This window comes from Pongo pygmaeus, chromosome 7 (assembly GCF_028885625.2).
Source record: "Pongo pygmaeus isolate AG05252 chromosome 7, NHGRI_mPonPyg2-v2.0_pri, whole genome shotgun sequence".
NCBI lineage: Eukaryota > Metazoa > Chordata > Mammalia > Primates > Hominidae > Pongo > Pongo pygmaeus.
In genome coordinates, this window is record NC_072380.2 from 101530048 (window position 1) to 101545638 (window position 15591).

A 15591-nucleotide genomic window follows, 5' to 3' on the forward strand; every position below is an offset into this window, starting at 1 on the left:
GTACATATTGAATGATACCATTTATATAAAATTCTTAAGAATACAAAATAATATATAGTGAGAAAAAGCAGTTCAGTGGTCTCCTAGGGATAAATATGGGGATATTAGAATGCAGGAGGGGTGGGAGAGAGTGCTTATTAAAAGGTAAAAGAAAACTTTTTGGGAGTGATAGTTATATTCATTATCTTGATTGTGGTGATGGTTTCGTGGTGCATACATGTGTCAAAACTTAGCCTATTGTATATTTTAAATACATGCTGTTTGTCAAATTTATTACGTTTCAATAAAGCTATTTAAAAAATAGATATGGGTGCTAGCGAGCAACAGTGGTAATTATTTGAACAGAATGATTCAGAAGGATAGACAGATTTAAAAGGATGGGAAGTGAACAACAAATGGAATTTTGATTGTGTAACAGTGTCACCAGTCAGGAAAGAGATAGTCAACTGCCCTCTCTCATGATAAAAAGTATGGATTCCACAGATGACACTCAATGGGAATAAAAAATATTTCATGGGACAAAGGAGGGGCATGATAGGCAAATTTTTCAGGCAAAACTACATTAATGGCTTTTTTATAAAGGAAACTTCCCAACAAAATGGTAGTGGTCTTATAAGCAAATGAAGTGAGCTGTCAGGGAAAGAGAAGGGGATTTTACACCTCTAAAAAACTGAATTTGAATCTTGTTTAAACTAGTCAAGTTACCTAATCTCTTGAGTCTTGATTTTTTTAATATAAACAACTATAATACCAATAATTATCTCATGAGGCCATTGTGAAAATTTTAAAATTATCAATTTTTTTCTTAACCAGAGCAGAAGGGAAGATAGCCCTGATAAGCAACAGCTATAGAATATATTCAAAGTGCTGGTGTAGCCCCAACCAATTACAGAGTCAATATGCACTGAATTTGAAAATACATTAAGGACCGATTTCCTCCCATGATTGGGGTTAGCTTTCCTTTCTTGAGTGTGGTATCTGGTGTTCATGATGTGTGAATCCTTCATACCCTGTGTCCACTGAGTTAAGTCCCATGTGAGTCTCACCATGGGTCACAAGACCATCCCCACTCTATTTTAATGTGCACTACAATTTACCACTGGGAGGAGAATCTGCCAGCCATCATCACCTCCTTTTCTTTGGACACTGTCTTTGTCTTTGTCTGATGCCATGACTTAAACTAAAGGAATCTCCTTTCCCTTTTTCTAATGCTGTCATCAAGTAAGCATCACTAGTGCTTGTAATTACCAACTATCATACTTCTCCCACCATTATGAACTTAGATTAGACATAAATTTACAAAGTACCCTTGGAAATTGTGATTTAGGCACCCAGTCCACAATTGAGTTCATTTATGTGTCAATGCATGCTTTCTTTTTATACATCTTCCTTCCCACTGACATGCCTGGAAGTTTTAACATTCATAACGGTTGAGCTGAACCCGTGGGTCTAAGAGAAGTTTTGGTGTGAAGAACCTTCAAGAGTCTTTCTTATGTCATGCTCTAGTTTAGACTCATTTTCAAGTCCAGACACCTGGAACTTTCTTTTGCTCTTCATCTCTGGTTTCAGTGGCTAAATGGGCTGCCACATAGTCTATTTCTTGGACACCTTGTTCATCTCTGAGTCAAGTGTAGGACATAATCTTCCCTACTGTTTCCTTCCTTTACACTTTTCGGCCTCTCCTTTTTCAGGCCTTAACTTTAATCAATAAAGAAAAGCAGATTTGTGAAATTTAATTTTCATGGGAAAAAAAGATAAAGATCCATAGTCCCAAGCACCTGCCTCCTGTCCAGTATGATAACTAGAGACCCCACTTTTAATACTGAAACTGGAAGTCACCAAACTTTTTACTCTTTGTCCTCTTATTCTTCAGGACAGGTTGATACATCTTCCTTAAGTTTCCTTCCTTCTGCCACAAGGATAACCATGAAGCAAAACAGAAGGCTCCCATTGGCCCCAAGTGTCTGAGCTGCATCTCTGAGGACTTCCAGATAAGTAGCCTGATGGACAATTGTATTGGCTTTATAGCTATCTGAAAATGATCTATTTTGTTCATCTTCTTACAAATAAGAAGATAATTTTTTCATAATAGTCATTGCAGCCATAATTTTACATTTCTGCATTTATTATTTAATTCAAGATATAATATGCACATTTTCAGAATAAGAAGTTTGCCTCCTTTTTTTCATCTATGTGTCACATCATAAGTACAGTTATCGGCCTGTAGGTTTTAAGAAATATTCGTGAAGAAATGACAAATAATTTTCATGGTTTGTTCAATTACAGATGAACCCAGTAGTGGTTTGATATGTAAGTCTGGGTGAAGTATCATTGAGGACAGAATGTATAAAGCATTGTTTGAACTTGGAAATAGGATGATAAATAAATAGCAGAGGGTAAAAGAAATTTGGCATCTCAAGAGGGAATAAAAGAAACAGAGAAAGTAGAGAGAAAGGGAGGGAGAAGGAGGAAGAAAGGGGGAAGAGAGAGAGAAAACACACATATATTCTCTTTAGCAATTGTAGGGTTTTTAAGGCTCTAGGATATGAAACTATTTGTTTTACTTATTTTTATAATAAATTGCAACTTATTCCAAATATTACTCAATTATTATTAAAGAATCTATCCCAGTAATCATATAATAGACAAAGTAAGACAAAGTCTTTATTTATTCCCTCATTTTGCTTCATTTTATTCAAAAAAGGTTAAGACGAGATAAAGGAGAGGGTAGAGAAGAAAAAAATACATGTATTTTTTATATTGAAAGAGTGAAATCTTGGAAGGAAGTATTTTAGAGAAACAGTCATCAGGAGATATAAGTTCAAATTCAACTTTTGACATTAATTAGTTCAGCAGCCTTGGGGAAAACACTCATCTTCATTGCACTCAGATTCTACAACCATAAAAATCACAAAGCACAATGAAGGTAAATTCTACCTTGCTCTAAAAAGTGCACTCTGCTTCTTAGTGTAACCAGTGAAATTGGCAAGAGTGAAATATCAGGGGTGAAATATCAGGGGTGAAAACATCCCAGACTGTCTGGATTCAGCCCAGTATGTTTCTGGCTAATTCATTAGTACTGCATTATAAACTCCTGATAATGCAGTTTATTATTTTTGCAGTTTACTGCACTGGCTCATTTTCAATTTGTAATTTTTATTTTCCTCCATAATAACACCTTGAAACAATTCTCAGTTTAATGGAAAGAGGATTGGTCTAGCCATTGGAGAAATAAAGTTTCTAATCCTTCTACCAAAGAGTTCTCTAATTCAGGAAAATAATTTCACTATTTGGAACTCAGTTACATCTTTCAATCACATATTTGTCCCTTCCACAAATACTTATTGAGTATCTACTACCTACTAGGTAATGTTTCTTCACCAGCAAAATTATGTTTTACTACACAGTGCTGTATATCATAAGGTACTTTCCAGTTCATGAATACAATGTTATTCCATTCTGTTTCTGATTATATTCCATTTCCCAAAGCTACAAATTTAAGGTTCACCCTTAAGAAGTCATCAGAATGATGACTGATCATTTCTCCAAATGCATTCTATTTCTTCCTCAATATTCAAAGGGCTGGTTTCAACTTCCTTCTCTTTCATTGCTTAGGGTTTGCTTCTGTATTCTCATTCAAATCCCCACCCGGCTAAGCTCAACTGGCCAATCATTGTAAGGCCAAAAGGAAATGGCACATTCAAAAGTAATTTGAAAATATAAAACACAGCTAAAACTGAGTAATTATTACTGCCTCCAAACTCAAGTGGTAAAAGGAAAGCAACTCACAGAAACTCCACAAATCAAATGCTTCTGTTCAAAATTATCCAGTTAAGTTCTTATGTAATTCACTGGGTTCAAAGACAGATGCCAAGACAGTGGATGAAGTTCTACACCACAGTTCTTACAAAAATGCACAGTAGTCTTAGGAATGCAGCCTAGTTTGAGAAAATATTGATATGCTACTAAATAACTTTAATTTCAAAAATTTTAATTAAATTTAATTTTAATCAAACTTCCTTAAAACTTTAATGTTGATTATAAAAAAAATCTATGTTCCAACCTCTCAGAAGAAAGTTGATTATATTTTGTTTTCAGTGTAAATCAGTTTGTGCTCTCAGTAGAAATCCTTACCTCTTACCTCACAAGGAAAATAGCAAGCATCAGACAATAACTCTCTCAATTTCCCATTGCACAGCTACAGACAAATCTGCTCCCATTTCTGTCCTTCCTTCTTCTCCTCCCTACCTTCCTTCATTCTTTTTTTCTTCCTTCCTTTGTCTCACAGTGCTCTGTGTTCCATGGTTTGTGTGCACCGGACAGATCAGGACTGTGTAACACACACATTCCTAATTGTTCACTCATCTGGCTTTATCAGTCCTCAGCCCTTCATCTTGTATCTTTAATATTTCTTTCCATGTTGGTTCCTTCTATTAAACATATCTGAGAGTCTTTCTCATTTAAACAGTGGCTTCTATTCCCCTAGCCACGGCCCAATTTTTCACCTTCCTATCATAGCCAAGCTTCTTAAAAGAATTGTGTATCATCACTCATTCACTCTAAAATCAACAGTGTTTAGGTTTTTGTTCCCACCATATCCACAAATCCACCCTCACTTCAAGAATCTACTTTAATTGCCAAATCAAATAGGCAATATTCATTTACCTTGCTGAAATTATTAGAAGCAATTGCTATTTTTGACCACTACCTCCACCGTACCTCCTCTATTCTTGACTATAGAAGCAGCGTCTTCTCCTGGCTTTCCTTATTTGGTTTCTGTAGCTTCTCCTTAATAGGTTCAATATTTTCTATTCATGCCTTGAATATCATCTGTTCCACAACTACCACTTTCAACTTTTTTCTCAATCTTAACACTCTCCTTGTGCATGGCATCAAATTCATGATGATGACTCATAGTTCTAAATATCTATGCCTCTGCACCCTCCTGAACTTTAAACCTACAAATGCCTATTGGACATGTTAACTTGGATTTCTCATGGTATCCTCAAAATAAATCTATCATTTACTACTTTAAATAATGTCAGTACCACAGCAGATCTCCTTTCAATCTTTCTTATCAATTCTCTTTTACAGTATCTGTGCACCACTAACAAAAAGGTGGGCTTTCAGTGGCCAGCACTTGCAGATTCTTGAGCCACAGTACCCAGAGGTGAAAGGACACAGACCTTCCTGGACAATTACCACCCCAATCACCTGCACAGCTTTTTACCAATGACTGTGAGCAAGGGTGTAGAGAAGCCTAGTTGCCTTGCCTTCAGATAGGCTATCTCTGAGGCTTCATATTCCAGAAATCTCATTTAGGAACTTTACCTGAGGTTGCATGCTCACGGAGCTTTTTTTCACCTTCCTTATTTACTTCCCCCACTTCCTTGTCAGTGTCCTATGGCAATATGTCCTCAATAAACCACTTTCACTTAAATCTTTTACTCAAAATCTGCTACTGGAGAACTCAACTTAAGACACCCTATCACAAAGACTTCAATTTTTTTCCCTAGTTTTGGTTAATGATATTACGGTTATTCTTTTTTTTTTTCAAGTTAGAAATTTAGGAGTACCAGCAGGTGTCTTAATCTGGATTATTAAAAATATTTCAACTTGTTCATATTGTACTCCTCACTCCTGCTCTTTAGTAATATGGAGCTATTTAAAATTCCCAGAATATATCAAGCTATCTCTAACTGTAATGTCATATAGCAGCCCAACCAAACCCCAAAATATAACTACAAAGGTTAAATTCATTTCCATGCTTCTGTGAAATTCTGCAGCTTTATTAAATAATATTATCTGCCTGAATTCTCAAGTTACAGAGGAAGAGGATATATTTTGGGTACAAGAATAGATCGGGTTAGAGTGACAAGGTGGTGACTTCGACCTGTCAGAGAGAAATATGCACCACATGTCTTAGGTGAAAGAGAAGGAGGTGGTGATCATTGTTCAGGAATGAAAGTTACATAGACCAGAATGACAAACTTGCTCAACTTTCCAAGTATGACTTGGACCATGGTATATATGCCAGTAAGTCACTGAAAACTATGATCATTGCCTAAATAGCAGCACTAGTTTGAAATGTTAGAAATCAGAGGTATTCCAAGGAATCCCAATCTTCATTTCACCAACTTTGAATAATCTTGTCTAAATACTTTGCATTTCATCTTGATGTTTCTCCATTTCATCTCAAATCTTTCCTCTTCCCACACTGTGAGGAGAGAAATGAAATGAGGAATCCAAATAACTGGAAGATAATATACGTAAAACTATACTCACCTGTACTTCACATTCATTTAAAAAATTAAACAAACACTTACTATATGGCAGACATGGTGCTAGATGCTTCAGACACAGTAGTTGACAAAAGGGACAAGGTACCTGCCTTTGTGATATTTACTCTGCTGTGTAAACAACTAAAGAGTAAGGTTCTCCTTTCATCCACCTCCAACTCTCCAGTGTCTCAAGTGTCTGAGACAACACTAAATAAATTTGTTAAATTAATGAATAAATAAACTCTAATGGTCCTTTATCAGCACGATACAGTAATACATCTTGTGCTTTACTATAGAATTCATTTCCTGAGAGTTTTTTTTAATTATACATTACACTGTTGCATTATCCCATCCCATGCATTTAACACGACCAAAGAAAAGAATCATTACGGTGACAGAAATAAGCTATTATGCTATCAACTACTATCCATAATTAGATGCACATACTTCCTTTTTAATTTCTCAGTGCTTATTCAGAAACAACTGTCATTGTAATTATCATTGACCTTGATATAATCCTCTCTTCAAATAAGGTACACCTGATGCATCAATTACCGTAAATTACTAAACTCTCAATGTAATTGAAAAGTAAACAATCAAAGAAAATAATCTATTGAATCATATGACCAAATACACCCTCATACAAAAATGCAAATATGCTTTTCCTTGACTGCTAAAGATTTCAATTTATTTGAAATACCCAGCCCAAAGTGAATATCCACATTACTGTAATGTAAGCAAATTACTGGTAGCTCCCATCATGTGCTAGACTAGGGTCATATTTATGTGGCTCAAGTGTGGTAGATAATTGCTGTCTTGCTAATTTGATCAGTTGGACAATTACATTAACTGGACTAACAAATATTAGTATCATTTATCTACATGACCATATTAAACGTACTGAAACTAGCCCACTTAGTTTTCTTCAGTTGCATTAGCCCATAGTTAGAGTGTTAGATATTAAAAAATAATAGCTCAACACTAAGAATAAATAGGATATTCAGAAAATATAGCCATGGTCTTCATGTGTCTATTGACTACTGACAGTACCCTTGGCAAAGAGAGAATTGTACCCATCATTGATATACTTCAGGTCCTAGAATACTCATTTTCATTGTCTTATGGAATTTTGGATGGAATTATATAGATAATTGCCTCCATTTTCTATATCCTTTGAAAGTGAGTGTCTATGCTGCCACAATTCTGAAATGATTCAGAAAATAAGACAACCAAGCACCTGAAATTTGTGGATGGGAGGAAACATAAGATTCTTGAATTATTTCTATGTGTGAACACTTAGAGACTTTTTTGTCCTGAATCCTAATATTTTTTACAAATACATAGAATGAAAGCAAAGTATATAATTTCACCAGTTAAGGCCAACAGGCACTTCCTGCTTGATCATATAGTCCATAATCAACATAATATCTTTCTTAAGATATTGAAGTTTGAAAGAAAAAGATAGACTTCTCCTTTAATGTAAATTAAAGTTACAGTTCTGCATCTATGTTTCCAAAAGAAAATCCAGTACTCATGCAAGAAACAAACATATACACTCATATACTTCCTGAATACCAAGGAAAACCACCTCTTAAAATTGATAATTTATGTAAATTTAGTATTTAAAAGGTGGTTTTTAATGAGTAAGGAACAAAAATTTGATGTTCACTTGTTACCATATTTAGAGCCAATTCTGACATCTTATCATAATAAAAATGATGAGATTAAAATGATAAGCACTTCAAGAGAAGGAAATAAAGGGGATAAAAGCACTTTAAGTGTCCAGGAGTTATCATTGTATCAAAACCCACATAACATTATTAATTTTTGGATGTTTTTACCTTATTCTATTTATTTATCCCTGGACAGAATATCCACAACAAATGATACCTGTTGTATTAGTCTGCTTTCATGCTATGAATAAAGACATAACCAAGACTGGGCAGTTTACAAAAGATAGAGGTTTAATTGGACTTATAGTTCCATGTAGCTGGGGAAGCCTCACAATCATGGCAGAAGGCAAGGAGGAGCAAGTCACATCTTACATAGATGGCAACAGGCAAAGAGAGAGCTTGTGCAGAGAAACTCCCGTTTTTAAAACCATCAAATCTCGTGAGACCCATTCACTATCACAAGAACAGCACCAGAACTACCCACCCCCATGATCCAATCATCTCCCACTGGGTCCCTCTCACAACACGTGGGAATTATGGGAGCTGCAAGATGAGATTTGGACGGGGGCACAAAGCCAAACCATATCATCTGTCCAATCATTCTAAACTCACTAGAATTTATTAACATTCTTATTTGTATTTACTTATTATGGCAACTAAAACCTATAACCAACTCAAAACATGCCAAACAGGGAACGTTATTCAGAAAAATATATATACTAAATATATTAACTTTGTGATTAGATGCTGCTTTAAAGAGCATGCCATTTTTGGCAAAAAAATATATATATATATATAAAATGGTAAGGATAAATCTTAAAAGATATGTTTAAAAAATTATAAATTTATGTGAAAATGGCAAAATATAACTGAGATAAATTAGAGAAGTCTTAATTAAATAGAAAGATATATGGTGTTATATATGGTGTTCATGCAGTGAAAATTCAATACTGTTAGAAAGCAAATTCTCCCTAAATTCACTTAGGGAAATGCATTCCCAATCCAAAGTCCAGAAAGCTTTTCTTTTAATTTGATAAAGTCATTCTAAAATTCATATAGAAATGAAAAGGACTTAGGAGAGCTAAACCAACTTTGTTTTTGTTTTGTTTTGTTTTTTATTTTTTCAGACGGAGTCTCCTTCTGTCGCCCAGGCTGGAGTGCAGTGGCACAATCTCGGCTCACTGCAAGCTTCGCCTCCTGGGTTCACACCATTCTCCTTGCCCCAGCCTTCCAAGTAGCTGGGACTACAGGCGCCCGCCACCACACCCAGCTAATTTTTTGTATTTTTAGTAGAGACGGGGTTTCACCGTGTTAGCCAGGATGGTCTCCATGTCCTGATCGCGTGATCTGCCCGCCTCGGCCTCCCAAAGTGCTGGGATTACAGGCGTGAGCCACGGTGCCCGGCCGTTAAACCAACTTTGAAAAAGAACAAAGATAAAGGGCTAACACTAGCTGATTCCAAGAATTACTATAAAGCTACATTAATCAAGATAGTGTGGCATTGCCCTCCAGATGGACAAATGGATCAATGGAAAATTAAGAAATAACGTGCATATATATGAACAACCGATTTTGACAAAGGTACAAAAGCTACAAAGTAGATAAAGAATAACCTCTCAACTACAGTGCTGGAACAATTGGATATTCACATGCAACAAATAAATTTAAGCCCATACACAGCATGGTAGACAAAAATTAATTCAAAATGAGCAACAGACCTAAACAGAAAACCTACACTATAAAATTTCTGGAAGAAAACCTAGGGAAAAAAAATCTTTGTAAACTTGTGTTAGCAAGAATTTATGAGATACAATACTAAAAGTTCAATCAATAAAAGAACAAATAAATTGGACTTCATCAAAATTAAAATGTCCTGTTCTTGAAAAAAACACTGTTGCCGGGCGTGGTGTGGCTCACGCCTGTAATCCCAGCACTTTGGGAGGCTGAGGCGGGTGGATCACAAGGTCAGGAGACCGAGACCATCCTGGCTAACACGGTGAAATCCCGTCTCTACTGAAAAAAAAAAAAAAAAAAAATTTAGCTGGGCATGGTGGCGGATGCCTGTAGTCCCAGCTACTCGGGAGGCTGAGGCAGGAGAATGGAGTGAACCTGGGAGGCAGAGGTTGCAGTGAGCCGAGATCGCGCCACTGCACTCCAGCCTGGGCAACAGAGCAAGACTCCATCTCAAAAAACAAAACAAAACAAAAAAAACACTGTTAAGAGAATGAAAAGATAGCCTCAATCTAGGGGAAAGCATTTGCAAAGAATATATCCAACAAAAGACATGTGTTTAGAACACATAAATAACTCTTAAAATATTTTTTAACAAAACAGACTTTTCAAAATGGGCAAAATATTTGAACAGACACTTTACCAAAAAATAACAGTCAATTCTTATTAATGACTACAGTTATGTTCTGTAAACTGTCAGTGAACACTGACTTAGGGAATACTGAACCATTGCTACTAGGGGAAATAAGTACATAGATAGGTATACAGAGAGATAGATATAGACATATCTCACATAGATTATAATGTTAAATCCTAAAAATGATTCACCCTGGTCAATTCTATTTTTCTTTTCTCTCTTTTTCTTTCTTTTTTTTTTTTTTTACAGAAGAGAAAATAAGGTTCAACAGTGTGAAATGATTGCCTGAGCCCACCACATTAACAAGTGCCAGAGTTGGAATTCAAACCCCATTGCAACTAACTCTGAGGCTCCTCTGGCACTATACTGCACTTGCCCTTACTCTCTTCATCTTCTGGCCACCTCTGTATAAGAGGCTATTCATATTCTCTCTGTATTATTCAGAATTCTCCAGAACAACAAAACTGATAGCATATACATAAATATATAAGAGGGGACTAGTTAGAGGAATTGGCTAATGCAATTATGGAGACCAAAATGTCCCACAATCTGTTATCTGTAAGCTGGAGAATCAGACATCCCTGTGGTGTAATTCAGTCTGAGTCCAAAGGCCTGTGAACCTAGGGGATTGCTGCTCTAAGGTCCAAAAGTCAAAGACCTGAGAACCTGGATTTCTGTTGTTCAAGGACAGTAGAAGATGGATGTCTCAGTTCCAGAAGAGAGAGTGAATTTGGTCTTTCTCTGCCTTTTGTTCTATCCAGGCCTTTAGAGGATTAGATGATACTCCTTATCTAATCACACATTGGTGAAAGTGGATCTTCTTTATTCATTCCACTGATTACTGATGCCCAGTAATAAAAAGAAATGCATTTTGATATGTACAACATTGTAGGATGAATCTCAAAATAAGTATGCTAAGTGAAAGAAGCCAGACCAAAAAAGATTGCATGCTGTGTGATTCAACGTACATAAAATTTCAGGAAACACAAACTAATGCTTAGTAACAGAATTCAGATCAGGAGTTTGGTGAGTGGAGCAGCAGGCAGGTACAACAAAGAGGCATGATTCATCTTTGGAAAGAATGGATAGGTGCAATATGTTGTTGTAATAATGGTTCCATGGATGTATACCTATGTCAGAACTTAAATTGTGTAGTTGAAATATGTGCAATTTATTGCACATAAATGAAACCTAATAAAGCCGTTTAATCTTTCTGTGATGTCTTAGGTAAGATTCCTCAAGAAACACTCTGAAAGGGAATGTGAGTCCAGAAATGTATTTGGTAATTCACTCGAGAAAAACACCTAGGAAGGAGTGACAAAGCAGAGAAGTAGGAAGCTTTGGAGTTGTCCCAAATTGATGAGAGAGATCTGATTCTTTGCACCTCGCTTCAACCAGCCTTTGTATTTCAGCTGTCTCTAGGGAAAGGGAAGAACCTTCATGAAGCAGTTTCCTTCAGCCAATGGCAATCCCCTGAGAGTGACACAGCTGTGAAATATCTGTACACAATATTTTCAGCAACTTGGGAATGATTGCCTGAATCTGGATAACACATCGTAACTTCCACCAACCTGTATTTATCATTTCTCTCCTTATTTTCTACTACTACCTAGTAGGACTCCTCTGAGCCTCAGAAATGCTCCAAATGCTTTCTTCTCCCATTATGTCCCAGAAGCCTACCAACTCCTGATTATAGGATCAATTACCTGACCTATGAGAGTGATTCCTTAACTACTTGCTAGTCTGCCATAAGAAGCTCAGAATAACTGAGTGGCATCTATAGCATAAAACTTAATGGGAATCCCCTTGTGACCCCTATTAGAGGGTACCCCTTCTGGGAATCAACTTTAAATCCCGGAGTTGTGAGGCCATAATGCACAAATTTCCCCAAGCAGATCATAAAGAGTATAGCCATTCATAATTCAACCCCTTGGTTCTTGGGCCAGTGTAATCTACCTACTAGTGACAGAGCATTATATGATGATTTATTTAGGTGTATACTCTACAGGATGATGTTTCATTCCTGCAGGGTATCTTCTCCAAACTAGCTCATTAGTTCTGCTTTCAAAAAAGCATTCAATAACTCTAGCAGGTCAGCCACTGTCACTGTAGGACAAATACTCTGAAAGCTCTTAGTGAACGGTGCTTTCTGAGACTCCATGAGCAAGAAGGAAATCAACTTGTTACCAGTTTGCAAGCTGGCTAGTTGATCTCTTTGAAGGATGGTGCTATATGAGGGAACACACTCGGGATTCTGTAGTATATTTGTCAGGTTGTACAATAGCTACAGTGGCTTGATCAGACTTAGTGAGTGAAAGCCCATGCCCCTTATTCCACACATAGCCTCCATCTCTACCACCATGGTTTCTCTGACTAGAAGCCCATTATTCCAGCACTAGGGTGGCTGAACAAGATTCCGACTAACATCGGCTAGCCTAGTCATTTGCCTTATTAGACTTCTAGGGCCTGTTTTGTGATGGATGGTTTCTGCTTATATGGACACTTTGTGCCCATTCCCACAGCCCATCTGCATGCCTCCTCCTCACACTTCTTTCAATCCTTCTTCTTCCAGGTCTCTATTCTCCAGCCTTATCAAGGTAAAATTAACAAATAAAAATGTTAAAAGTTTGATGTGTACAATGTGATGTTTTAATATATTTATGTATTGCAAAATGATACCACAATCAAGCTAATTAACATATCTATCACTTCTCATAATTACCATTGTGTGTGTCTGTGTGTGTGTGTGTGTGCCATAATAACACTAAAGATCTATTCTCTTAGTGAAGCTCAAGTAGAAAATATATTATTATTGGCTATAGTCACCATGATTTATATCAGGTCTCCAGAATTTATTCATCTTCTAACTTAGTTTATATCTTTTGATCAACATTTCCCCTGGTAGCCACCCTATTTCTATGAGTTAGACTTTTTTAGATTTCACATATATGTGAGCACATGCAGCATTTGTCTTTCTGTGCCTTGCTTCATTTAGTATAATGTCCTTCAGTTTCCTCATCACTGTCTTTCAGCACCATGCCTGAGTGAGGTTATAACTTAGCAGCAGTCCATTTTCAGTTCACATTCATATATCAAGCCAACTTGTATTTCAGTTAAGTTTGAACTTTTTCTTCATACTAAGTACTTTAGTATGAAGTGAGAGTGCTGTACCTAACAGTGGTGAATTACACGAGGGGTTGAGCCACTTGTTCATGTAACATACACGTGCCCCCATGTTGCAGGAAGTCAGTGACCCCGAATGGAGGGACTGGCTGTAGCCACAGCAGAGGAACATAAATTGTGAAGATTTCATCTTAATATGGACATTTATCAGTTCCCAAATAATACTTTTATAATTTCTTATGCCTGTCTTTAATCTCTTAATCTTGTTTTCTTTGTAAGCTGAGGATGTACATTGCCTCAGGACCACCGTGATAATTGTGTTAACTGTACAAATTGATTGTAAAACATGTGTGTTTGAACAATATGAAATCAGTGCACCTTGAAAAAGAACAGAATAACAGTGATTTTTATGAAACAAGGGAAGAAAACCATAAGGTCTGACTGCCTGTGGATTTGGGCAAAAAGAGCCACATTTTTCTTCTGCAGAGAGCCTATAAATGGACGTGCCAGTAGGAGAGATATCACTAAATTCTTTTCCTAGCAAGGAATATTAATATTAACATCCTGGGAAAGGAATGCACTCCTGGGGGGAGGTCTATAAACGGCCGCTCTGGGAATGTCTGTCTTGTGCAGTTGAGATAAGGACTGAGATACGCTTTGGTCTCCTGCTTACTAGGGTGGGGAAAAACTCCACCCTGGTAAATTTGTGGTCAGACAGGTTCTCTGCTCTCAAACCCTGTTTTCTGTTGTTTAAGATGTTTATCAAGACAATACATGCACCGCTGAACATAGACCCTTATCAGTGGTTCTGCTTTTGCCCTTTGCCTTGTGATCTTTGTTGGGCCCTTATCAGTTGTTCTGTTTTTGCTCTTTGTCCTGTTCCCTCAGAAGCATGTGATCTTTGTTAGACCCTTATTAGTGGTTCTTCTTTTGCCCTTTGAAGTGTGTGATCTTTATACCTACTTCCTGTCCTTACACCCCCTCCCCTTTTGAAACCCTTAATAAATACTTGCTGGTCTGAGACTCAGGTGGGCATCACGGTCCTACCAATACGTGATGTCACCCCTGGTGGCCCAGCTGTAAAATTCCTCTCTTTGTACTGTCTCTCTTTATTTCTCAGCCAGCCAACACTTACAGAAAATAGAAAGAACCTATGTTGAAATATTGGGGGTGGGTTACCCCAATACCCCGACCATCCTCATGCCCCATCACAGAAATACCACCTCCATCTTATCAATTGGTGCTGCACACCTGTCCCTCAACTTTTAACTTTGTCAACTGATTCGCCTGAGATAACCCAGCTCACGATGGAAAGTTCTGGCAACTTTGTCATTTGATATCAAAGTGTGCCTCATCTACTCAGGTCCAGTAGGATGCTTGGCACTGTTTGACTAGCATAGAACATACTGCTGTAGATGGCACAGCACTGCTCCAGAAGTCTAAAGGTCTTTGTTGTAATTCTCCAGGCAGGGTTTGACATAAACTTCCTATGGCATCTTTTCCCAACACAGTTACTCTTAATAGCACAAGGTCTGCCTGGGGAGTATAGCACAGTGTCAAGGCAGTTTGCACCACAACTTAGACCAACTTCAGACTCCTTTATTCTATTAGCCTCACTCAAAGTCTGTGGCTTTTCTTGTCACTCAGTTAATTGGCCAAAGAATTTCCAAATATAATATTATGCTGCCTCCAGAGCCCAAAATGACCTACCAGTCATTGTACTTCCTTCTTCATAGTGGGAGGTGTGAGATGCAATCATTCAGGCTTTACATTGGAAGGGATGTCTCAGCATGCTTCAGATCACTGGATCCCTAAAAATTTCACTGATGTGTCAGGCCCATGAATTTTCATAGGCTTTATCTCACACCTGCTAAAGCACATATGCTCCAATATTCTTGTCACTTCTTTTCATCTGGTCCCAACATGATATTCTGAGGAATGTCCAGACAGCCCATTTTTTTTGGACTGTATTATGACAGAGAGCAAAAAAGTTAACATAGCCCTTAAACAAGACCATAAATGTATAGTGCTGCCTATCCCACAAGAATATAGATTATTTTCTGAACTGAGGATGAAAATCAATGCATTCTCCAAATCAAAGAGCCAATAACTCTGACAGATACAATTAAATATGTAGATTTTTCCC